The 26,622-nt window shown below is 41.1% G+C and overlaps 1 pseudogene; it reads left to right on the top strand.

The window, feature by feature from the left end:
- LOC105530412 overlaps positions 1–25,646 on the top strand; it is a 74,639-nt pseudogene extending 48,993 nt beyond the window's left edge.
- The last annotated feature ends 976 nt before the right edge of the window (positions 25,647–26,622 follow it).

Genomic DNA, 26,622 nt, shown 5'->3' on the forward strand with positions numbered 1-26,622 from the left:
GGGTGGCTTCAAGAAAAAACATCTCTTTCTCACAGTTTTGGAAGCTAGGAAGTCCAAGATCAAGGTACTAGCTTATTCAGTTCTTTGCAAGGGCCTTCATCCTGGCTTGGAGACAACCACCTTCTCGCTCTGTGCTCACCTGGCCTGACCTGGGTGGCAAAGAGAGCTCTCTTCCTCTTCTTCTCAGGGCACTAATACCATCATAAGGATCCCATTCTCATGACCACATCTAAACCTGCTTATCTCCCAAAGGCTCCACTTCTAAATATCATCATATGGGGTTACAGATTCAACACATGAATTTCAGGGAGACACAAACACTCAGTCCATAACAATAATATGTGCAATGAGCTTAGGTTTTTGCAAACTGCGGGAATGCTGTCAGCTCTGCAATGCAAGGAGTAGGAACAGTCCAGCTCTTTGTTTGAAACAGGTGGAAGAGTGGAAATACAGAAAACAAAGCTCAAGGTAACAGTATCTCAGGAATGAAATCAGCCACGTGGCTTATAGCTTTTCTCATATGGCTGTATTTTGCTGTTACTTCCCTTTTTATTTGGATGAATTTTCAACCCAACTGTATCATATATACCTTGAGGCCAATAAATATGCTTTACATCTTTTCATCCCCTGTGGCACTCAGGCAAGTTGTATGATTAGAGAAAACACTGATGAATTTTTGTTGAGTGACAAGAAATGAATGTTCTCCACGTCTCCCAAGGATACTACCCAGGGCCGGCTCTATGTGGAAAGCAGTCTATGGCTTCTCGTGAATATGGCATTTCCAACCATGTCCCAACACACACACAGATGTACGCACACACACTCCTTAGAGCACACATCAATCAATAAATAAGAATCTCAAAGTCACAGAAGAGTCTCTCATTTTGGATGTTATTTCCCTTTTAGCTTTAGGTGATGGAGAAAGTGGCACTTACTATCACTGCAAAATGTTCTAATTTGCTGTGTGACCGTCATACGGGTAATTTACCCAATAGAAAAGGTATCAGATATAGAAGAAAGACTATGCCCCCTTGAAACCACATTTCCAAAGGTTGCTGTAGTTGAGAGTCAGGAGGAACAGTAAGTTGGATAAGTCTTCATTATCATTATAATTTAAACCCAGTCTATAAGATCCCCTTCTTCTCTACAAAAGCACACGCCAACTAGAATACACACACAGGCATGCGCGTGCGCACACACACACACACACATCAACTAGAATTCTAAATAGATGTTGTATTGGTTTCCTATGGATAGAAATAAATTTGTTGTAACGTTACTGCAAACTTAGTGGCTTAAACAACAGAAATTTATTCTCTCACAATTTTGGACTCCAGAAGTCCAAAATCAGTATCACTGGGCCAAAATCAGGGTGTTTTCTGGGCTACACTCCATCCTGAGGCTCTAAGGCAGGATCCATTCCTGGCCTCTTTCAGCTTTTGGTGGCTCTAGTATTCCTTGGCTTGTGTGCACATCACTCCCATCATCCAGGTCAACATTATCGAGTCTCTCTCTGCTCCATCTTCACATTTCCTTCTTTTCTTGTGTCAGATCTCTTTCTGCTTCCCTCTTATGAGGATACAGGTCATTGCACTTAGAGCCACCTGCATAGCCCAGGACCATCTCGTGACCTCAAGTCCCTTAATCACATCTGCAAAGCCCCCTTTTTCTTACCAATTCAGGTAACATTCACAGGTTCCAAGGATTAGGATGTAGATATTTTGGGGAGGCCACTTTTCATCCTACCACAGAGGTGTTCTTATACCAACTCCAGAGCTCCCCTAAACTGTAATTATTAACAGGACAATTATCCAGTGTGTAGACTATTTGGACATTTTGCTTTTCTATTTTGTTATTCTCTGGCCTTTCTGGGCCACATTGTTCTAAGAGTAGAGAGATGAAACTCAAAGAGTCAATTTAACAATTAAATTAATGAAAGGTTGATGAGTAGCTTTTCCTTGCATTGCAGCTCTGACAAATGGTTGATGAGTAGTTTAATTAGTTGGCTAAAATGAATATAATATTACCTGGGATTTGTTTATTCCTTGCTCAATTTAACTCAGATAATCAAGAATCAATAATAGAGAGCTGGGAACCCAAAAGGTAGATCAAATAAATCATTCATTTTCTTTTCGGGTTTTCTTTAGGCTCTTCTCTTGCTAGTTTCACAAATTATAAATTAATGAACCATGCAGAAGTAGACTGTGAAATCTGTCCTCATGGGCAGGAGTCTCAGTTCTGTTTCTGTTTACTCTGGAATTACTCTGGCCAGTCACTGTGGGAAGTTTGAAAAATGATAAGAATGAATCTATTTATTTCTTTATATTACACTAGGATTCTTTAAACATAATGGATCTAATGAATCCAGTTTCTTTGTTTAACAAAAACTTCAGAAAGTGCTTTTGTATTTCTAATAAATATTTAATGATGTGGGTTTAAATATTTATAAATTCATTCATTCATTTATCTGTTTATTCGGCCACTATTTAATCAATGCCAACTGTGTGTTTGCCACTGTTCTGGTCACTGGGGTACCTTAAAAGTCTGAATGTACCTTGTAGTACTCTTAAAGCAAAGTTTAAATACTGAGAGAATCTAATTTATGTGAGTTGGTTTGCACTCCTAAGATCCTAGGAAGAAGGATGTTAAAGAAATCTAAGTCAACATTGGCCTTGACTCACTCCTTCAGGTATCAGGCAGCTCTAGCAGTGCTGTGTTGTGGATAGAAGTGCCTCTTTCCAACTCCGTCTAGCCTGACTGCATTGGATAGAAAGCTCTGATATGGTTTGGCTATGTCCCCACCCAAATCTCATATTGAATTGTAGCTCCCATAATCTCCACGTGCCATGGAGGGACCCCATGGGACGTAATTGAATCATGGAGGCCGGTCTTGCCTGTGCTGTTCTCATGATAGTGAATAAGTCTCACAAGATCTGATGGTTTTATAAAGGGCAATTCCCCTGCACAAGCTCTCTTGCCTGCTGCCATGTAAGACATGCCTTTGTTCTTCCTTCACCTTCCACCATGATTGTGAGGCCTCCTCAGTCATGTGGAACTGAGTCCATTAAACCTCTGTTTCTTTATAAGTTACTCAATCTCAGGTATTGCTTCACAGCAGTATGAAGATGGACTAATACAAGCTCTAAAGCTAGGATAGTGACTGGAAGGCCCCCGTTCGGAGGGTTTAAACTTATGTTTCAACAACCCAACGTGAAATGAAGATCTGATCAATTAACCAGGTGATTGAATTGAGGAAGATAGCCAACCAAAGTTATTCTAACTCTGGAAAGAAATTTTTTACCACCTTCACGTTCTAATAGATGAATCAAATGAATAGTGATTATTATCACATTAGCAGTATAAATGCCTATGTGATTCAGTGTTGTGAATACACACACTTCAATTTTGCCTAGGTATTTTCATTATTCTCTGTACCTCCATCATAACTCCACTGTGTATGCTTATGATTTTTATCATTATAAATAAGTTGTTACTCAGACAATAAACTTATTTCTTTATTAAAACTCTGTATTTAGGATGGTTGTATTAGGTTGTATTTAATCTCTTTATCAAGATGGTTGGCTTTCTGAATTATTTTGATATGCACTGAAAACAAGAAGTAAATAAATATAACTTAGAAAAAACAATAGGGCAAGAGATTGAAAGGAAGGTTAGATTTCACTATCTTGGCACTGAGCATGTGTCCAACCCAGAAAACAGGAATTCTCTCCTTCTTTTCAGAATGACTATGTTTTGGCAGGCAAAACTGCCACTAATTTATTGATTTCTTCTCTTCCTGTTAAAAAAATAGTGAAGATTTCACTTAAGCCTAACTTGTAAGTATCAAGACAAAAATACTATGACATCGCCTTAGTATTTTTTTGAGTTGACATTTGCACAACTCAAACATCCTATCTATTTTTTAACCAAGGATTGTGTATTATTGAAATTGGGTGGCTGTGTTTTACCTCTTTGCTCAGATGTGTTTATGAAAACCATTGAGGGCAGGCATGGTGGTTCACACATATGAACCCAGCACATTGGGAGGCTGAGACAGGAGGATTACTTGAGCCCAGGAGTTTGAGACCAGCCTGGGCAATAAAGGACCACCCTATCTCTTAAAAAATCTTTCTTAAAAAATTAGCCAGGCATGGCTAAGGGCATACCTATAGTCTTAGCTATTTGGGAGGCTGACACAGGAGGATTGCTTGAGCCCAGGAGTTTGAAGCTACAGTGAGCTACTCTTGTGCCACTGCCCTCCATCTTGGGCAACAGAGAGAAACCCTGTCTCTAAAAACAAAAATAAAGAAAAGAGTTGAGTACAAGTAAGCATTTATTGGGAAATAGTTGTCAGTTTCCAGCCTTTGATCATCTTCCATTCCTCCCCCTGGATATTTCTTCCTGAATGATTGGTCAGGTGACAGCTTTAAGACTTAGCTCAAACCCGTTGGAGCCTGGCTGTCCAGATGACCTGGTGTGGCTGGAAAGGATTTTGCCCTGCATGGATGTGACACTGTGGGATGATGTCAAGGGCTCTGGGGTGGGACAGAAACAAGTGGAAACTGGATCTGCCTGTCACTAGCTGCTTGACCAGGGCCAAGAGATTTTTCCCTTTCTGAGTTGCCAATTTCTCCACTGTGAACTGCACACAGTGGTAAGTACAGTGGTCACTGAGTGGGTGTAGCGGGCCTGCTGAGAGAATTCATTTAACCTTCTTCAGGCTCAGGGAATGCCCACCTAGTGGGGCTTCCCTGCATCCTGTTCCTCTGGCCCTTGTCCCAGTCCTCTGCACTCTACCATGAGGAAAATCAAACTGAATTTTGATTCAGTTTGGGCCGCGTCTTTAACAGAAGCCCTATCTCTAGCAATCCTGTACTTTGTCTCTGGTTAGTGCACAAGGATTAATGTACTGCAGGTTTTACCTTTTGCTCTGGACTGTGAATTCCATCAGGCCACAGAGTTTGACACACTCATCTTTGTCTTCCCGCCATCTTACCTAACACCTGGAGAGATACAGCTGTTTCATAAGTGTATGTTGAAATGAAATAAAATGAATGTAGTACATGGCAGAAGGTTGTCTCTTTTAAATACGAGTATAGATGAATCTATGCATTCATGCATGCATCAAATTTATATTGATTACTTCTTGTGTGAAAGATCTCCAAGCTCTCTCCTCAGCTTCAAATATGTAGAAACCTTCTGTTGAGCTGATGAGGAAAAAGAAACATAAATTTTTTAAACGACCTGTCTAAGGTAATTAAGTTATTAAAATGCTTTTTCAGTGCAAAACACTATTATCTATCTATGCATATGTACCTTTTCATACCAGGTTCAGACTCTCTTTTTCTACTTAGGTTACGGGGAAAAGCTCATCAGCTTCAGTTGAGATTTTCATTGCTTTGAAGAACTCATTCCTAATTTTCATTGCCTTAAAAAATGATAAAAACTTCTTCGTTATTTTTATCACATTTTTGTCACATGCATTTATTGTCTTCTCTGCAGTCTCGCTATGCATCCCTCAACAGCCTCGTGACTCCACCGTGTTTTTGCATTGGGTCCTCTGGGGGAGTAGAACAATATGGCCAACACTCACGTAGCACTTATTGTGTGTGAGGTATTATATTGTAAGCACTTTACACTTAATAACTCATATTTACCTTCTGAGGTAGGTTAAGAAAAAAAAAGGTAGGTAGATAGTTTTTGCATCTGCAAAGCCCCACTTTGCAGATGAAAAAATTGACGTTAAGTAACTTGCTCAAAGCCCCACATTTGGTAAGCTATGGAGCTGGAATTTGAACCCAGGCAGTCCGTCATTAGAATCAGTGCCCATGACCACCATGCTCCACAGCCACAGGGTACAATGAAGATGGTGCATTGGACACATTTGAATGTAATCCACATGCAGATAGGGTTTGCATATGCTAGTGGGAAAACCCTTTGAATACTACCAGGACTCTATCATCTAGTCAATCTGTAACACCCAGAGGGAGTTCACATTTTTCTGTACTGCCATCTCCGCGTAATGTCAGCTCTGTATTCAGGCACAGGAGGAGATATAGTGGTGGATACTCAATAAGTACTTACAAAATATGAAGGATCACTAAACAGGAAAAGCAGATATTAATACCTTCACCTCTATGGTTGTAATCAGTAGGCCTCCCTTTCATGAGATAGATAAGGAATTACTTTATAATGTCAATGTTTTTCTATAAATCTATGTTGGGCCATTCTTGCATTGCTATAAAGAAATACCTAAGCTGGGTAACTTATAAGAAAAGAGGTTTAGACCAGGCGCGGTGGCTCACACCTATAATCCCAGCACTTTGGGAGGCCGAGACAGGTGGATCACCTGAGGTCGGGAGTTCAAGACCAGCCTGACCAAAATGGAGAAACCCTTTCTCTACTAAAAATGCAAAATTAGCTGGCCATGGTGGCACATGCCTGTAATCCCAGCTACTTGGGAGGCTGAGGCAGGAGAATCATTTGAACTCGAGAGGTAGAGGTTGTGGTGAGCTGGGATGGGCAACAGGAGCGAAACTCTATTTCAAAAGAAAAAAAAAAAAGAGGTTGGACTGATGACAAGTCTGCAGGGTGTACAGGAAGCGTGGCACCAGCATCTGCTTCTAGGGAGGCCTCAGGAAGCTTAAAAATCATGGTGGAAGATAAAGGGGAACAGGGACTTCATATGGTGAAAGCAAGAGCAAGGAGAAGAGAGCCAGTGGTAGGAGGAGGTGCCACAGTTTACAACAACCAGACCTCGCAAGGATTCACTCACTAACAAGAGGACAGCACCAAGGCATAAAGGATCTGCCCTGATGACCCAAACACCTCCCACCAGGCCCCACCTCCAACATGGGATTACAATTCAACATGAGATACTGGGGGGATAGCCAAACGAGATCAGTATCCTTGAATGCAGCAGAATGTAGTGATCCTCTCAAACTGAGTGTAAGGGTTTGCTTTACAAAGCATATTACTCATGGCCTCTTTATTTACACTGGTGTGTTGGAATTTAAGCTGGCTGTTGCTGTAGTTTGATGTTCAGCCACTTGCAATCTTGGCTAGCTAACATAAACTCAGACGTTTGGAGTCATACAGAGATTCTTGTTTCCAATGTAGTATGTAATATAGTGACTTGGTGTGGGGGTGTCAATCTGATGACTTCAATATCTGTTACCTAAACATATAAAAAAATACAGTCTGTTTCAGTCTTACAGACTGTTATAAAACCAAATGAGGTCATGCCTGTAAACTGCTTTCAGCTCTTTGGTGGAAAATACATTATAAACAGTGTGTCTTCTTCTTATACATAATAACTTGTTGCTGGAGAAGAGCTCAAAATTACCTTACATGGAATATAAGATATTCATGGAGGTATTTGGAAATTTATGTCAGTCTCCCTTGTACTTATTTTTGGAAATGACAATTTTTCCCAAATAAGAAATAGAAACTTATATGGGCAAATGTGGACTGCTAGAATAAAGTTTTCCTTTATCTAAAATTCTTTCCAAAACTAGACAAACAAGTAAAACCAGATAGGGTGTGTGTGTGTGTATGTGTAATTTTTATGAGAATTACAAATTGGGTCTGTTGATCTCAGGAGCTATCAATCACTATGTAATCAGAGAAGAAAATGTCTTGATGCTAGTATCTTTGTATGGTGGTTGTTTCTGAACTATACTGTATTGCTTTCCTATCATGCACATTGATATGTACACTGAGGTTCATTCTGCATTTGCAAAATAACTCATGAACAAGCCAATGTTCAAGATAACTCGAGTGAAAATAACATCATAAATGTATAATAACTATCTAACTATACTGGATCCTGGCATGTTGGGAAGTGGCAGAGGCCAGTCCTGGATGTGCTCGCTCACTAACTGGGATCCTAGGTTGTTTGAGAACCTGGAGGCAATGTCATGAGGAAGCAACATGATCGCTCTGACTGACCCGGCAATGAGGCACCCAAAGCCCCATCAGAGGCTTTGGAGATGCCATAGGCCAGGTGTGAGGCTGAGATGGGCACCAGATGAGTGACCAAGGGCCTGGCACAAAGAGCCCTGCATGGATTTAGCAGAGCATTCCCAGCCATTTCAGCTGGCTTCTATGCCTACCTGTTTGGGAAGATTTCCCTCCTTGGCAACTTAGCAGGCACTAGATGAACTCTGGCCAGATATTTGGAGCAAACAGAAGCAGTTCTACAGATCTGTACTGCAATTATTTGTTTTACACAGATAAATAAAAACTGGGATGAAAACTTTGATCAAGAGAAATAAGTTATTAATCCCCCCAGAATTTTAAAAATTCATTTCTGAATCAATTTCATTAGAACAGAAATAAGTCTACCTCAATGGGACAGATATGGAGAGTAGTCTGAAATGAATGGAAAACTAGCTTGCAGTGCTGTCTGGTGGGTGTTGATAACAATGAGGTGCTTCTTTTACCAAAGCAGTGTGTCCAGGGCAGGTGACATGCTCAGAGATCAGGGTAGGGCAGGACTTCAGGGGGTGCCTGGCCAGCAGGAAAGATAATTGTTCATTTTACAGTTTGACCTCAGGTCTAAAGAATCTGCCCGGGGCTGGCCTTGAAGGAGGTTGCATCGTCCCTGCTTTCTGGCAAAGGTAGACTTTCTTATTTGAATCCTAAAGGCTAAAAGAAAAAGAAGAAAAAGAAATTGTCATTAATAACTGTTGGTGACCTAAAACGTTACACGTCATTCAAACTAATATTCCTGTTGAATGTTGTTATTACATGTCACTCAAACTAATATTCCTGTTGAATATCGTTATTTAATTACATTCAAATGATTGACTTGCTTATTATACTAATGAAAGAAAGAAAAACTGGTAAGTGTAAACCTGTCAGTGAAATGGTGCTTCTGACTCAAGAGACTTATCAGTAGAATGACCCCATAAAGTTTTCACCTCAAGTAAGGCAAAGCCATATAAGGAAAAAATTCAGCCGGGCATGGTGGTTCATGCCTGTGATCCCAGCATTTTGGGACACCACAGTAAGTGGATTGCTTGGGCCAGGAGTTCAAGACCAGCCTGGGCAGCATAGTGAGACCCCTTTTAGTTTATTTGTTGTTGTTGTTGTTGTTGTTGTTAGTGCTTATCTATGTCTTGTTATATTTTTACCCCAAATACGCTATTTGTATTAACTATTTTCAGTTCATAGAATGTGGATGTATTTCCATGGCAGTAAGTTTTTCTGTACAATCCATATAATCATTTCAATGGGTGCATTATATTCTATAACATGAATCCCTCATCATTTAGCTGATCTTAATTTTAATCTTTTTCTTGAACATCCAGGTTTACTTTCTCTTTTTGAACAAAATACAGATGGTAATTCCTATGTATATCTTTGTTTTCTTGCTTAGTGAGGGTAGAAACAAGGTCTCTTGTTTATTGCTGCATTCCCAGGAATTAATAAAGCACACAGTAGACATGTAGTATAATAAATATGAACTGAGTGAATTAATGGCCTGGTTATTTCCATAGGATTAGGAGTGGGACCTGATGGTAAGGCAGGCAGCCTGGTGATTGGGGTGGTTGAGCTGCTTGTGGCAGGGACCAGAAGTCATCTAGGTTTGCTGACGCTAGAGGTTGCCTGGGAGAGAGGAAGAGGCACAAAACTGGAGTTGACTTCTTCAGATACTCGCTGAATGCCTACTGTACACATAAGGGCAGGAAATAAAAATCACTTCCTCTCTTGCTTTGTTTTTCCAAAGTGGTCAATCTCCCTCCTGCAGGAAACCAACGTTTAAGGCCAGTTTCAGGCCAGTGTTCCTTGTCCTTTTCACCCTATTATGCCAGCAGTAAGTAGAGAAGAATGGCAAAGAGCCTACCAGATTTAAGTCTCTACCACTTACTGGCTCTGTGACCTTCAGTTGCCTAACCCCTGGAACACTGGTCTTATCTCTGCAATATAGGGGTGATAATAATAGCTAATAATAATAGTTGTTGTACCTTGCAGGGAGTAAGAGATTAAGTGTTAACTCTTGCTAGCTAATATTATTATGGATTCGGTAAGCTTCCATAGGTTCCCTTTCATCCTTTTCCGTGAGAGAAAGCCACTGGAAGCCCCAGACAAACCAATTTACTGACACATGTGTATATGTTGAGTTTTCTAAAACTCAATTTTGAGTTTTAGAGTTTTAGAGTTTTAGAGTTTTGAGTTGAGTTTTCTAAAACACAATTATTTTATGAATTAGGGACCATCTGCAGCTACACTGGTTGTACAGTAACACACTCTTTGATTGAGCAGAGAAATTTTTGTTCTTGTTCTCCTAGCTTTTAAGTCATGCTTTTTCACCACATAGCTATTAATAAACAACAGTGCCTGGCACCTTGGTGAAAAGAGTCACTATTTACCAACACCCCCAGCCCTACTCCCACCCTCTTACAGTAGCAGAAGAGGTCTGTAGGAGCTCAATGGAAAGCTGTTTCTGAGCTTGGGGTTGGGAGAACAAGCTGCAAAATGTCCGTTACGGGGTCCAGAATTTCAATGCATGTTGCTTTTTCAAAACAGAATAAATTGTTCATTTCTTCTCTGCTGACCACAGGTAACTCAAAGGTAACCCTAAAGCCGCGAAAGAGAAGGAAGGAAAGTGAGTCCCGACGCAGAATAAGCAGTATTGTATATTATTGAAAGATGTGGAGCTCTGAATATAAAAAGATAGAGAGTTAAGGGCCGGGCACTGTGGCTCACACCTATAATCCCAACACTTTGGGAGGCCAAGGCAGGTGGATCACCTGAGGTCAGAAGTTTGAGATAAGCCTGACCAACATGGCGAAACCCCATCTCTACCAAAACAAAAACAAAAATTAGCCAGGCGAGGTGGTGCATACCTGTAATCTCAGCTACTCAGGAGACTGAGGCAGGAGAATCGCTTGAACCCAGGAGGCGGAGGTTGCAGTGAGCTGAGACCACGCCATTGCACTCCAGCCTGGGCAACAGAGCAAGACTCTGTCTTAAAAAAAAAAAAAAAAAAAAAAGAAGAAGAAGAAGAGAGAGAGAGAGAGTTAAAAGACAGAGAGTATGGTTTACTTTAAGAAAAATTCTTGAATTCCCCACCAAAAGATCTTTCTTCTTTTCTTTGAGATGAAGTTTTGCTTTCGTTGCCCAGGCTGGCGTGCAGTGGCGTGATCTCGGCTCACTGCAACCTCCACTTCCCAGGTTCAAGCAATTCTTCTGCCTTAGCTTCCTGAGTAGCTGGGATTACAGGTGCCCGTCACCATGCTCAGCTAATTTTTTTTTTTTTTTGTATTTTTATTAGAGACAGTTTCACCATGTTGGCCAGGCTGGTCTTGAACTCCTGACCTCAGGTGATCCATCTGCCTCGGCCTCCCAAAGTGCCGAGATTACAGGTGTGAGTCACCACGCCCGGCCCCAAAAGATCTTTAAAAATGGCATTTCTTAGAATCCCATCAAGTTCCAAGGTGTAGAGTTAGAAGATGACAGGTATATGTCTCAGGGACTTACCAACTGGAGCAGGAGCTGCAGGCTCCTGGTGGTAGACAGAAGACCAGGTCATGTGTTCAACTTGAATCTTGGTGATGGGGCAGGTGACCATTCTTCTCTTGAATTTAAGGAGCCATTGATAAAACAACTGTTAAATGTTAAACACCTACCTTGGAGTCACAGAAGAGACTCCAGGCATTGCCCCACCTAAATCTCTATTAGTCAATTGTAACAAAACAGGCCATTATAGGTTGAACATCCCTAATCCAAAAATCTGAAATCCAAAATGTTCCAAAATCTGAAACTTTGTGAGCACTGACATGACACCGCAAGTGGGAAATTCCACACCTGACCTCCTGAGACAGGTTGCAGTCAAAACACAAACTTCTTTCATATGCAAAATCATGAATGATGTTATATAAAACTACCTTCAGGCTACGTGTATGAGGTGTGTATGAAACATAAATAAATTCTGTGTTTAGATTTGGGTCCCAACCCCAAGATATCTCATTATGTATAATACAAATATTCCAAAATTTGAAAAAAATTCAAGGAGGTTTCAACTCTTTCCAGCTGTCTTCTTCCATCCCCTAGAGCAGAGATTGCTGTCATCAACAATCACTTCTATTCCAAGTCCCTTCTTGGCAAAAGTGTGGGCTACCAGACCAAAACTGGACTGTCATAAACATATCTATAGCAGCCAAGTGAGCGGCTGCATGGATTCTCCAGAAAAACCACCTCGGTCCCAGTGGACTGTGCCCTATGAAACTCTCTTGACCATCCTCAGAGAAAGATGCGTCTCAGTGTAATTTGGCCCTTTACTACTTCCAAAGACCTTCAGTTACCAAGCCACAGCACATCAAAGCTACCATCAAAATATAATGAGGCTGGTATTCTAAAACGTTCAAAAAAAGAAACCCGAATAATCCAGCCCTTGGTATAAACAGGCTTTTATTCTCAAGTCAGGAAGACAAACTGATACATATGCTTCCATTAAAAGGTTGACAAACTACTAAAAATATAGCATATGTACTTAGAATGTTTGCTTTCATCTGTGAGGTCAATATCAACTGGATTTATAATATTCCACACTTCAGATATGGACATTGGGATGAGTGAAAAATAACTTTATTAAAATGTTTTTTTATTGTACCCTTAAAAACGAAAACAAAGAGGGGCTGACTATTCTGCAAATTTTGGATACCATTTAAGACCTCAGAAAGTCTGGAGGGAATCACAGTTTCCAAAGCCTGCTGGCAGCGTCAGCCTAAGAGAGCAAGTGGCATGCACAAGTGACTGAATCAAGACCACAACAAAGTATGGAAGAACTGGGTGGACAGCATCAGCAGTATTGGCAGGAACTTGAAAACCACCAGACTGGTTCCCATTGCAGTGTGCAACAAATAGTCTTTCCTTTGCTTACAGTTATAGTTCGCTGCTCCCTGTGAGGAAGGCCCTCCTTCCCCTCTTCTCTCCTTGTCCACCCCGCTTAGGTGTCTCTTTCACTGATGATAAATAATGAAAATCCTTGGCAAGGTATAATCATAGCCTGATGACTACACTAAGTATGTGCATTTGTACATCTGAGGGTCAGGGCGATGAAGAGGGAAACCAGTCCCTCTGTAATCAAAATAACTTGATAACACATATCATATATTATAAATATTTAAAATACAGTTAACAAAAATATTTCTGATATTTTACTCCCTCAAGGGCATAGGCCCTTTGTTCAACAAATATCATGCCTCCCTTTCTTCCAAAATGTATATCTGAATCTCTTTTCAGACACGAACCTCACTTTGTTTATTACCTTTGATTTCAAAATGTACATTTGAGGCCGGCGCGGTGGCTCATGCCTGTAATCCCAGCACTTTTTGGAGCTGAGACGGGTGGATTACTTGAGGTCAGGAGTTCGAGACTAGCCTGGCCAACATGGTAAAACTCCATCTCTACTAAAAATATAAAAATTAGACAGGCATGGGGGTGCGCACATGTGGTCCCAGCTACTCAGGAGGCTGAGGCACAACAATCGCTTGAACTCAGGAAGCGTAGGTTACAGTGAGCCAAGATGACACAACAGCACTCCAGCCTGGGCGATAGAGGGAGACTCCATCTCCAAAAAAAAAAAAAAAAAAGGATGTTTGAATCTGGTCTCAAAATATGTACTAGAGTTTGTATTGTATGTTTATTAACTTTTGAGTCCAAGGATTATTTTCTCTGTAGACTGCAAAACAATTTCCAGAAAGGTGGTGAGGAGGAGGGCTTAGGTTGTACTCAAAATAGAACACTTGGAAAAATTATATGTTGTGAATTCAGAGGGAGCTGTCACCAGGCTGGTGGATGTCCAACTCATTTCTTCCTGAATGTAGATTTTTTTTAAGGGAATGGCAAAAGCCATATTAAAAAGAAATTCACTAGTAGCAAGGGTATGTGCTAACACAGATCTTCAGAAGATTTTAAAAGCTTACTTAACACCTTCATAAATCCAAAGCGTGGAAGTATGAACAAAAGTGTTATGAAGAGCTGCTGAGTCCAGCTACCATTCCTTTTTCAAGTCTCTTACTTTAACAACACCTACCTGTGTTTTTCCATTTACATTACAAATTAGAAGAAAGTTAGTACGAGACAGACCCTTGCTTGCTTAAATGGCAAGAATGAGGGCAAGGGCAAAGCCAGTTGATGAGTTAAGTTATTTATTATTGCCTGCATTTACTCATTCATTCATTCATTTATTCAACACTGAAAGACTGCCTTTTGTTGGGCCAGACCCCATGCCCAGCACCATATAAATAAGGCTTTGTGTACTGAGATAAGGAAAAATTAAAGTAAGTACTATATGACAAGCAAAATAATGGAAGGAGATGTAAGAGAAGTACAGAGAAAAGATGGCTTAATTCTACTTGGGAGAAATTACTCAAAGGAGATCTCTGGGGACTTCAGCTGGTATTAAAGAATGAAGATGTCTTTCATTGGGTTTTAGAGGGAAGGAAGGAAGATTCTAGGCAGAGACAAGAGCAAGCCCAAGTGCACAGAGACATGATTCAGCATGGCACGCTTAGGAAATTTCAACTGTCACTGGAGCACAGTTTGCAAGGGAGAAAGCAGCAATAGATGAGGCTAAAATTTCAGATAATATCCAATTGGAAGTCAAAGTTATTTTTGAAGCAATGGAAGCTGTTGAAGGGTTGCTTGTAGGATATGCTCCGGTCAGATTTTCATTTAGAGGGATCAGTCTGGTGACAGTCTTGGGGTTGGATGAGAAGGAGAAGCAGCAGAGAGTTAATCGGCAATAATCCTTGTGACAGAGGGTGGAGCCCAAGCAAAGGCTGGGGCAGTGGGATGGGGAGAACGTGTATTCAGTAAATATTTGGGGGTAGCATCAGCAGGTCTCTAGCCGTAGATGGATGGTACCATAGGTAAAGGCAGAAAGTTGGGATACCTGCAGCAGTCTCAGTTGCTGGCTTGTATTCATTATAGGAGGCCAGGCTAGTGCTTCTCACACAGTTGTAGGGAGCTTTTACTTTCAATTTGTGATCACACTCACTGCCCATGAGTAGTATGTCACTCGTGCCATATGCAACTCACTACAGGAGTTCATCAGTACTCAACCCGGTTATACCCTGCTCAACGAGATGAATCCACTCATGACACTTAGGTAAATGGTAGTATCAAATTATTATACAAGCTTCTTAATGCTTTACTCTCGAAACTATGCTTCTCTTATTGTGGACTAGTAATAAATTGTTCATGAATCAGCACCAATTCATGAACTACACTTTGAATAGCTAGATTATGATTAAAAAGTACATTTAAAATCGTCCCCAAATCTCAATGGCTTAACACAAGGGAAGTCTGTTCCTTGCTCACTGTTCACTTAACTGTCTGCACCTGGTTGATAAGTAGTTCTCCTCCACTTGGTGACTCAGAGACCCAGGCTCCTTGCACATTCTGTGCACCATCCTCTAGGGCCTTCTCTCAGACCCAGATCTACCTGCCAAAAAATAAAACGACATGGAGGAGAAACATCCACTTCTTAAAAACTGTGACCCAGAATGGCTCATATCACTTCCACTCACGTTCCGTGGGTTAGAACTCAGTTGCATGGCCACACCTAATTGCAAAGGAGACTGGGAAAGGTAGTCCAGTATTATACCCAGGACAAAGAGGAAGTGAACTGGGGGGTGGGAGACAGTCCACGGACTCTGACACGTGAGTATTCTAGATGGTACTCAGAATGACGCTGCTAACAAACCACATAATTCCTTCCAGAAAATATATTCAGCCTGAGGTGCGGTGAAGCCAAAGACAGACTCCTCAGAGGAGCTCAAGGCTTCCCCGCAGTCCTGAGCTTCAACCTGTCTCACAGCTTTGTTTGGATTAGGGACAGTTCAGATACAAGCGAAGGCACATCTATAGCTTTTGCACAAGGCATACGTGTATGGTTAATTAAATATGCAAGGAGTGCCACATGCATATGCATGGACACTCAGAGGTTGTTTATTACCTTTGATTTCAAAATATATGTTTGAGGCTGGCATATTGTGAATGGACTGGTTCACACTGTGCAGGAACAGATGCCCCTTTAAGCCCAAAGATTTACAATCTTCGTATCTCTACATACGGCTTTTATCTTGGCATTATTTGGCAGTCTTGCGAGTCAAAACCATACCTTTTGAGGTGGGTCAAGTTGATCGTTCTTACAAGACAGACTAGGGGCTTGGAGAGAAAAACAAAATCATTTACAGCAAAGGCTGAGCCTCTAAAACGTTCAATGTGGATTTAGACTTATTTGTTCCCCACTTATTCACTGACTAAATAGCCTCTTGGTTCATTAGTTTTAAGTGCTACAGCTAAATCATTCACATTTCACAGAAAATGTAATGAATGCGATTTAAAATGTCACCCAAATAAAGAAATGAAAAAATGTCACCACCACTCTCTGAGTCCTCTTTAGTGCTTTTCCCAATTCAACAATTAGTTTCCTTTACTACCTTTCCATTTTCTCTGCAATACCCTAAAAATGGAATTGAGGCAAACATTTTAAAGGATCATTGGGTTAAATTCCAGACACTTAAGGAAAAGGTTGCCACCCTCTTCAGAAAACAACTCCTTGTGCCACTGTGTGACAAAGCATCAAATATTTTAATACAATTGCTAAGAAGACAGTAGTTTTGGACCTGGCACAGTGGCTCATGCCTGTAATCCCAGCATTTTGGGAGGCCGAGGTGGGTGCATCACTTGAGCTCAGGAGTTCGAGACCAGCCTGAGCAAAAAAGTGAAACCCCGTCTCTAAAAAAAAATACAAAACAATTAGCCAGGCATGGTGGTGCACGCCTGAAATCCCAGCAACTCAGGAGGCTGATGTGGAAGGATGGCTTAAGCCCGGGAGGCAGAGGTTGCAGTGAACCAGGATTGTGTCATTGCACTCCAGCCTGGGTGAGAGAGCCAGACCTTGTCTCAAAAAAAAAAAAGGAGGAGGAAGAAGAAGACAGTAGTCTTTTGTGGAGGTGTGGAGTTGGAATCCCTATCTGAGCTTCTCCATCTTCTAGCTCTGTGACCTGGGCAAGTGACCAAATCTGAGCCTGGGCTTCCTCTTCTGTGAGATTTGGGCAACCCCACAGGGTTGTTGTCTTCAGTCACATGTGACACCAAAGCCTGGCATGTAGCACACACTCAAGGAATGGTGGGTCTACTATTGTGGCAGTGGTTTGTGTCCATCAGAGAGAGACTTTAGAGGCCAAACTCCACTCTTCAGTCAGTAAGCATCACAGGGATCTACCATTGTCCACTGTCTCCCAGTCTCTATTCCGGGAAGGACGGGGAGGAAGCAGAGCATGGTTACTGCCTTGCTGCATGGCAGGATGTATCCATTTGCTGGGGATGCAATAGCAAAGCACCACAAACTGCATGGCTTAAAACAACAGAAACAGTCTCTCACAGTCCTGGGAGCAAGAAGTCTGAAACGAAGCTGTTGGCAGGGTTGGTTCCTACTAGAGATTCTGAGGGAGAATCTGCTTCCTTCTCACCCACCTTCTGGGGGCTGTTGGCAGTCCATGGCATTCCTTGGTAGGCATGTAGCTGCATCACCCCAGTCTCTGCATCTGTCTTCACATGGTCTTCTTCCTTGTGCATGACTGTGTCTGCTTTCTCTCTTTTAAGAACATCTGTCATTGAATTCAATCTCACATTCTAATCTGTTGTGAACGGATATGGTTTGGCTGTGTCCCCACCCAAATCTTGTGTTGAACTGTAGTTCCCATAATCCCCACGTGTTGCAGGAGGGGCCCAGTGGGAAGTGATTGAATCATGGGGGCAGCTACCTTCATGCTGTTCTCATGATAATGAGTGAGTTCTCATGAGATTTAATGGTTTTATTTGGAGCTTTCCCCAACTTCGCTCTGCACTTCTCCTTGCTGCTGTCACGTGAAGAGGGACATGTTTGCTTCCCCTTCTGCTGTGATTGTAAGTTTCCTGAGGCTTCCCCAGCCATGCAGAACGGTGAGTCAATTAAACCTCTTTCCTTGATAAATTACCCAGTCTGGGGTATGTCTTTGTTAGCAGCATGAGAATGGACTAATACATGAACTCATCTTAACCTGATTACATCTGCAAAGACTTTCCAAATAAGGTCACACTCATGGGTCTGGGAGTTAGGACTTCAACATATCTTTGGGGACCATCACTCAAACCATAACACAAAGGACAGCAAAGAAGCAGCCATTCTTTCTCTTTGTGGTGTTTGATTTCCACAGTGCCCTGGAATCCCTTTCACCTATTGCCTTGGCAAAGGTGTAGCAGGGACAAGAAAGCATTTCCCAGAGAGAATCTAAGGTCGGTTAACCTGCACTAAGCATCACTTGGGCCACTTACCCATTGAAACCAGAGCAGTACCTGGAAGCATCTTGGATGAAAGCTCACTTCCCTCTTTTTTCCTTGGCAAGTTTCAGAGAGGAACCTAGTGTTGTCCACGGCTGTCTCCATATCTTCTTCCCTTTGTGCTCTGTCTCACCTCCTGCACTGAGGATAGTGGCAGGGACTTATAAATTTTTCTCCAAGAAATATACTGTCTACTTCCAACACTGCCCCATGCAGCTAGCAAGAAGTTCTAGGAATCAATCATATGAGATCTTTCTCGAAACCTGCTTAACTATCTGCATTAATAATCAGCTTGAGGTCAGAATGGGTAAGAGTTGGTGGTGTTCATCAGCACTCCAAGGTTAGTACACATTGCCACACTTCAATTCCTATATTTTCTCTTTGGTCTTTAGGCTCACCTATGTGGAAAGAAAGACATACATGACATGAAACTTAAAAAATTATTTGCATGCATGAATAAAACATCATTTAAAAGTAATCAAATTGCTCTAATAAAGTTTTTTTATTCTGAATTGTGAGCACATTGCGAGCATTTGTGAGGGCCTGGGATAAAGAACAGGTGCTTGCAGCAGCTGTTTAAATTTTGCCAGGATCAGCAATGACCCCAAAGCCTATGGCAATTACCCTCACTGACAAGTTGTCTTAAAAGATATGAAAATAAGGGGGCTCACCTTCCCAAATTCATCTTAGATACCCATTTTCATTGTTGTTAACACGATGCTTTTTTACAGATAATCAAAGGGAAGTAGGCCATGGTGTCTGCGTTACTGACTTGTTGAACTATTACTGCTTTACTCAGCCTTTCTTTGTAATTATGAGGTGAGAATAAAAGGTGATAAAGCGCAGGTTTTTCTGGAAACAGCAATGCACTTACATTTCCCATTTGTATCTTACTGGGCTCTTTTAAATTGTTCAGAGCCCTCAAGAGAGGCCACATTCACACCAAAACATTCAAACCAAACGAAGACATAAACAATGCACTTTCTCTAATCATTGAACCCAGTTAGACAACATCTGATGTAAAGCACAAGAATGAAGTCAGCCTGCAGAGGATTAAATCTGCCAGGCAGCACAGCTGCAGGTCAAACTCTCTTCTAAGGTCAGACTCAAAGACCAACAAAAGACCAACAGGTGTGTAAAGTCTGGTAGGTTAAAGGTCTTGCTTGCCGTAGATATAGCATGGGGGAACAAGAGAGCCAAAGGTTTTGTTGAGACTTGTTAACTACAACTATAAGAGTTAAAAGTTGAGTTTGGATGTTGCTATACTTAGCTTATTCAAAGGATTATCTTATTTAGTTTTCTCTACCACTCAGAGATCTTTAAGATAATAGTAATAAGGCTATTATCTTAAAAGGCAGGTACCAACATGGATTCCAAGCACAAAGAAATTATGTCAATGGAAAATATAGCAATTTTAACTTAGATTGTTAGATATATTCTATTTTTATGCCAAAATGAAATGCCCAAAGGAAGAATATGAAATCCATGTTATTTTAGTTATACAGGAAGCTAGTCTATTCTTGCTGTTATTGTTTTTGTATGATAAAACTTATAAGAAAATGAAACTATGACTTTTATAAGAACAAATAATAAAACATCTAGAAGCACAAAATATTTCCCCTTTAAAAAATATTATTTGAAAGTAAAAGACTGGAACTGTTGTCTTTAAACTGAGTTGTTTCCTTGTTTGGTCTGATATATTACTGAAATTTACGGTTTTATCCTAAGGTGGAATTGACTAAAATTTAGCATGTAGAGAATATAAAAATCTTTAAATAAACATTTAGAACTTAGGCACGACCAGGCGCGGTGGCTCACGCCTATAATCTCAGCACTTTGGGAGACCGAGCCAGGTGGATCACTTGAGGTCAGGAGTTCGAGACCAGCCTGGCCAACATGGTGAAACCCCGTCTCTACTAAAAATACAAAAATTAGCAGGGCATGGTGGTGCGTGCCTGTAATCCCAGCTACACAGGAGGCTGAGGCAGGAGAATCACTTGAATCCGGGAGGCAGAGGTTGCAGTGAGCCAAGATGGCACCACTGCACTCCAGCCTGGGTGACAGAGTAAGACTCCGTCTCAAATAATAAATAAATAAATAAATAAATAAATAAATAAATAAATAAATAAAACCTAGGCACTGAGTTTACCAAAACGTATATACTTGTTGTAACAAATATATATAGATAGATCGTTAAGTGGTAGCTAATGAGGGGGAAGCTATGAGTTTTAGCTTTGTTAATTCATCATTGACTTCAACCTAACGTGTGATATATAAGGATGAATTCTTTCCATTTATTTTATTCACCAAGAGAATGCTTTCTACTGTGGGACTGAATGAGTGGCAGATTATCTTTCTTTGGCCGCCATAAAATGCCAAATAGTACTTGTGGTACAAGTATCCGGATCACAGAAGCATACTGCATGGTCATTTCCATTTTTCTTTTCTGTTTTGTAAATGGAAAATAACAGACTTGATGGTCCATGGTTCCACTGACCTCCACCCCACAGATGCTCTGCCAGATGTCTGGGAAAGCACATGATAAACTACTTGCTACCCAGGGGATGGCATCATTCTGATGTTCGGTGTTTTCCTTCGCTTTTGGCCCTGGGTCTCTGGAGCGTGGGCCAAGGGATCTGATCCCAGCGTGATCCTATTTCAACCCCTGGATGCTGGGAGCGTCCCAGCTAGAAGTTTTCTGAATTACCATACCAGATGGTGAGGGTCACGGTTCTCCAACTGGGGCTGAGTTTTATTACTGCTAAATTAATAACAGTGATTGACACAATAGGAGCTAACAAGAGATTTTTCCCTTCATTCTGGCCACTGTTAATTCTAGCATCTGTAGACATTAATTTCTTTAAATTAATTAGAATATTTGGTAATGCAGGGCAGCAAGGGGGATGGTGTGGTGGGGGGCAGCAACAATGATAGAATTTTGTAGACTTCTTTGAGTCCTGGTAAGAAAACTCAATAAGAACATACTCTTATTGTGTCCTGAAAACTGGTTAGTTATCATGCTCCCTAAAGAAACAAGACTCTTCATGCTAATTTCTGTCTTACTGCTTCCACTGGTTAAGAACATCGGATCAATGAAGTATTGTATTACGGCAATCATTTGTTGGGAAAGTACCAGCCTGATTTGGTGGAGGTAGGAGGAGTGAGGGCAGGAACAGGGGGTTGATCCCAACATGATGCCAGAGGTTTATTTATGAACCACTTAGACTGTACCTGTTTAATTAAAGACGGATTTTCTCATTTTGGGGGTAGAGCCAGGAGTAGGTATACCTTCTGCTATGCTGCTAAGGTTATGCTCGGAGTGGGCTGGTACTCATGAGGTACGAGTGAAACACAGTAAACTTAAATGCCACCTTCCATTAGATTGCCAGCAAAAAATGACTAGAGATTCTGTGTTTCCCTGCTCCCGGAGGAGTGCTGAGCATGGGAGAGGAAGGGGGCACATCCACAAAACCTGCAGACAGATCTAGGGCACAAGCTGCACTACCACAAATCTGGGCGGGTACCTCTCAGCAGCAACTCCAACTGGGTTGTCACCTCAGTCAGCCCTGGAGAGACGGCCACCATGTTCTCTCTATTTTTGGAGTCACGTGTCATTGAGAATCCCCAAGCACAAGCAATCCTCCAGTTTTTTCAAAATATATAGCTATACACCAAAAACATTCTTCAGGTTTTAATGTATTACTTGCAACTAAATTCAAACTGCTGCCCTAAATTTGAGTTGGATGGGCCAGCGTGATATTTTAGGCTCACCAGCTGGCTCAGGGTAGTCTGCAGACCAAAGGCAGGCAGGCTTGTTACAAAGCAGCGTTATTTGAGAAAAAATACCCCAAAAGTGCTAGGATTCTCACAGAGTTAATATCCAAAGTTTCCAGAGTTTCAATGGACATTCCAAGATTACTGGGTTTCATGGCAAAACCAAATGAGGGTATACTCTCCCCAGCTTTTCATTCTTGAGTACAACCTAAAAATGGCATCATACAGCCCAGACTCACCCACTTCAGCCTAAGAGGCATAAAATCACTTCCTGATCAAACCTGTATTAATTTAGAAGCTTCTAGATTATTGAATATCAAGTTTGTCCAACTCATGGCCCACAGGCCACATGCTGCTAAGGATGGTTTTGAATGTGGCCAAACACATATTTGTAAACTTTCTTAAAACGTTATGATATGTTTTTTGCAATTTTTTTTTTTTTTTAGCTCATCAGCTATCGTTAGTGTTGCTGTATTTTACATGTGGCCCAAGACAATTCGTTGTCCAGTGTGGACTGGGGAAGCAAAAAGCCTGGACACGCCTGCTGTATTAATATCTATCTCTCTCTCTATATATATATAAATTACATACACATAATATATTATATATTATATATATATATATAGTGGGTGCTTAATGCCTGAATCCCTTCTCTGGAGATTGAAGGAAGCAGTAGGATAACCTGGAGAGAATTCTAGGAGTAGCAGATATGGGTTCTTCCACTGGCCCAGAACTTGTTGTGTAATCTTAGGCAAATGCCTTAAAATCTCTGGGCCTACTTTCCCAGTCTGCACAGTGAAAAATTACATCTGGGTCTCTTAAGAACTGACTCATCTCTAAAACTCTAGGAATATCTCATCGTACTATAGGCCAGAAAAATTGTTTAGCATTCATTTTCAAATCCTATATCTAGAAACATGCTTGAGGTCCCTTTATGTGTTGAGTCAATATTTGCCTAGGAGAAGCTCCACAGGAATATTTTAGAGGGATAGTGACTTACGCAGAAAAGCAGAACTCTTAAGTGTTTCATCACATTACTGGTGTCTTTCACAAGACTGTTTCTTCTTCTTCCTTTTATTCTTGAACATTAAAATGTTGTTAAAGATTGTGTCAGCCACGAGGCCACAAGTGTGAAGCAGAGTTGAGTTTGCCTGCATGAGAATGGGTTAATGTCACTCCTCTAAAGTGAGTTGTTTTAGTCTCTCCACAATTTACAAATAAATTTTGTATTTTACCTAAGCTAGTAGAAAGTAACCATTTTTAACCAGTAATGGGAGATGAAAGTATGCGCATGTATGTTTAATGTATGTTTATGCACATATGCAAATATATTTGTGTATATATAAAGGCCATGCTAATTATCATCACAAGTTAAAGTACCATATTCCACCTCAATAATGCTTTAAAAATATAACGCAAAATATATAATATTTATAAAAAAAAGTTTTAATGGGAAAAAGTTCTAAAACCACAAGATATATTCAAATCAAGACTTAAAATACTTTTCTTAAGTCTCTCCTACCTGTCTCATTTCAGACTTCAGTAAACCAGCTCTTTTTTTTTTTTTTTTTTTGAGACAGAATTTCGCTCTTGTTGCCCAGTCTAGAGTGCAATGGCAAGATCTCGGCTCACCGCAACCTCCACCTCCCGGGTTCAGGCAATTCTCCTGCCTCAGACTCCTGAGTAGTTGGAGAGGCATGCGCCACCAAGCCAGGATAATTTTGTATTCTTTTTAGTAGACACGGGGTTTCTCCATGTTGGCCAGGTTGGTCTCGAACTCCCAGCCTCAGGTGATCCACTGCTTTGGCCTCCCAAAGTGTTAGGATTACAGTCGTGAGCCACTGCGCCCAGCCATAAGCCGGATTTTCTTTTACTGGTCCTAAACTTGAAAAATGATTTTGACTTAAGTTTTCTGGGCACTTCTGTCCTGAGAAGTTTCCCTACAGTCTCAATATTATGATGACAGTCTCATATTGAAGAAGACTGCTCTAAGCAAGTCTAGATTCAGAGAACTAGGGATTCTCCTTCCCCAATTCCACACAACACCAGATGTTTTTCAGGGGTGTGTGTGTGTATGTGTGTGTGTTTGCGTGCATGTTTTCCCTCTCTTGTTTTAGCTTAACCAAACAAAAGCAGCAATGCCAACTATTTACTTACCATTCCAACATACCTAAGTATGGTACAATAAAAATATTCTAACCTGTTGTATCACAGTAGCTCTAATACCAATCTTCAAGTTATATTCAGCATCTGCCACAAGTCACATTTGTTTTTGATATAAGTTGAATTTACTCATGTGCCTATGAAATGGAATCATTTTTATTATTTATAGTGTATGATTTACCTGCTGTACGAATATTTTTGCAGCTTTTTGTATGTGCCAGCTACTTTTCTGAGCACTGGGTATTCAAAAAGCCAAACCAAACGAAATATAAATATATGGTGCTAAAGGCGGTCACAAGTCAGTTGTGCAGTAGAGGTAACCCGACTCCCTGAGGCTCACTTTGCAAGTGCTAAAATTGTCACACAGTTCCCCGTTGTCTGAACCAATCCCAGTCCTTGTGACTAGGGCAGCTGGTCAAATCATATATTCACTGCTAAACAGTATTATAAATGCATCTGTCTTTGGTAGAGATTAGCCTATCATTCTTGTGCCATTGGATATCACCCCGTGCTTGTTGTCCTGAACAGTGTCCTAATGGAACAGCAAGACTGTGCCCTTCCCCTCCCGAAAGATGTCATCCAAACAAATAAAGAAGTTGCCTTCAAAGACCTGGATGTGGCCATTCTCTTGGACTCTGTGCCAAGAAGGAAAGGTGTAGAGAGGAAAGATTTACTGAAAATGTAAAAATCTTCAAATGGCAGGGTGCAGCCTTGGGGAAATATGACAAGAAGTTCATTAAGGTTATTGCTATGGGAAACCCAGCCAGTATCAACTGCCTGACTGCCTCCAAGTTGGCTCCATCCAGCTTCAAGGAGAACTTCAGTTGCTCGACTTGTTTGGATCACAACCAAACTCGAGCTCAAATTACTCTTAAACCTGGTGTGACTGCCGACAGTGCAAAGAATGTTACACATCTGGGGAAACCATTCCTTGACACAGTATCCAGATGTCAACCAAGCCAAGGTGAAGTTGCAAGGAAAAGAAGTTGTTTATGAAGCTCTGAAACAAGACAGCTGGCCCCAGGGAGAATTCACGACTGTGCAGCAACATGGTCCTGCTGTCATCAAGGCTTGAAAACCATCCAGGGCAATGTCCACTGCAAGAGCCGTCTCCAACCACCTCAGAGACATCCGGCTTGGAACCCCATAGGGAGAGTCTGTGTCCACTGGGGTTATCTCTGATAGTGACTCCTGTGGTATTCCCAGTCATCGTTCTACTCATTCTCTGTTGTATTCAAGAATAAGACCTGGACATTTGTTGAAGCTCTCTCTATTAATGATTCCTCATGTAAGAAGATGGATCTTACTGCAAAGGAACTGGCAGGGAAGAAAAAGAAACTGCTTTAGAATTGCTTTCCTCTGTCTGACTATAAATCATTTTGATGTTACTAAATGCCCGAAGCAGGAGAATCTAAATGTCGTCTTTGACGCTAGTACTAAATAGTAATGCTGCTATGTGTAAATTACTCGTGAAAAACAACATGTTTTGAAGATTATGTGCTTCTCAGGACAGACCTGTGAGTGACAGTTTATTATCATGCCATTAATCCTGCATTCTAACTAAAAATATATGTTCAAATAAAAAATAATAAAGGCAGTCACAGGTTCCACTCTCTCTGATAGACACTCATTCCATCTAGATTTTGCTTCTTCTCATTTCCTTCAGAAATAGATCCTAAAATGTACAGAGTCCAAGCAATGTGTGAAGTTCTATCCACATCTTCTTACCAGGCCAAGCTACTTTAAAAATATGCAAACAGTGTTTGTGTGTGCATAAGTAAGATCAAAATTTATCACCATGATTCCAAGGTGCAAAAAAATGAGAGATTTTCTTTAATTGACCTTATCTTGCTCTCGTTCTCTAAAATGCTTTATTTTTGTCAACTGAAAAGTAACAAATTCTTTTAACGCACTGTGCGGAGTTAACACGGCAGGCCTGAGATTGCTATCTTTAGAAATCCCTGCTTGCGAGGTTGGCCCTTGGCTGGTGTGCAGGAATTTGGATTTGGGGAGGGTTTCCACCATTCCCAGAACGGATAAGAAGGACTCACTGTGCCTAAACTGTACAAATTATATGGTTTCTGCCAAACAACCTCTTTCCTTGTTTGGGGGTCTGGAATTTGGGTATGTGCCAGGCAGCAGTGCCTAGTGACCCGCCCCCAATAAAAACCATAGATCCTAAGCCTCTAATGAGCTTCCCTGGTAAACAACACTTCAGACCTGAGGTCACAACTTATTGCTGGAGCAATTAAGTGTGTCCTATGTGATTCTGGTGGGAAAGGATCCTTGGAAGCTTGTGTCTGACTTCCCTGGACTTCGCCCCATGTGTCTTTTCCCTTGGCT

This window comes from Mandrillus leucophaeus, unplaced genomic scaffold, assembly GCF_000951045.1.
Source record: "Mandrillus leucophaeus isolate KB7577 unplaced genomic scaffold, Mleu.le_1.0 Scaffold82, whole genome shotgun sequence".
NCBI lineage: Eukaryota > Metazoa > Chordata > Mammalia > Primates > Cercopithecidae > Mandrillus > Mandrillus leucophaeus.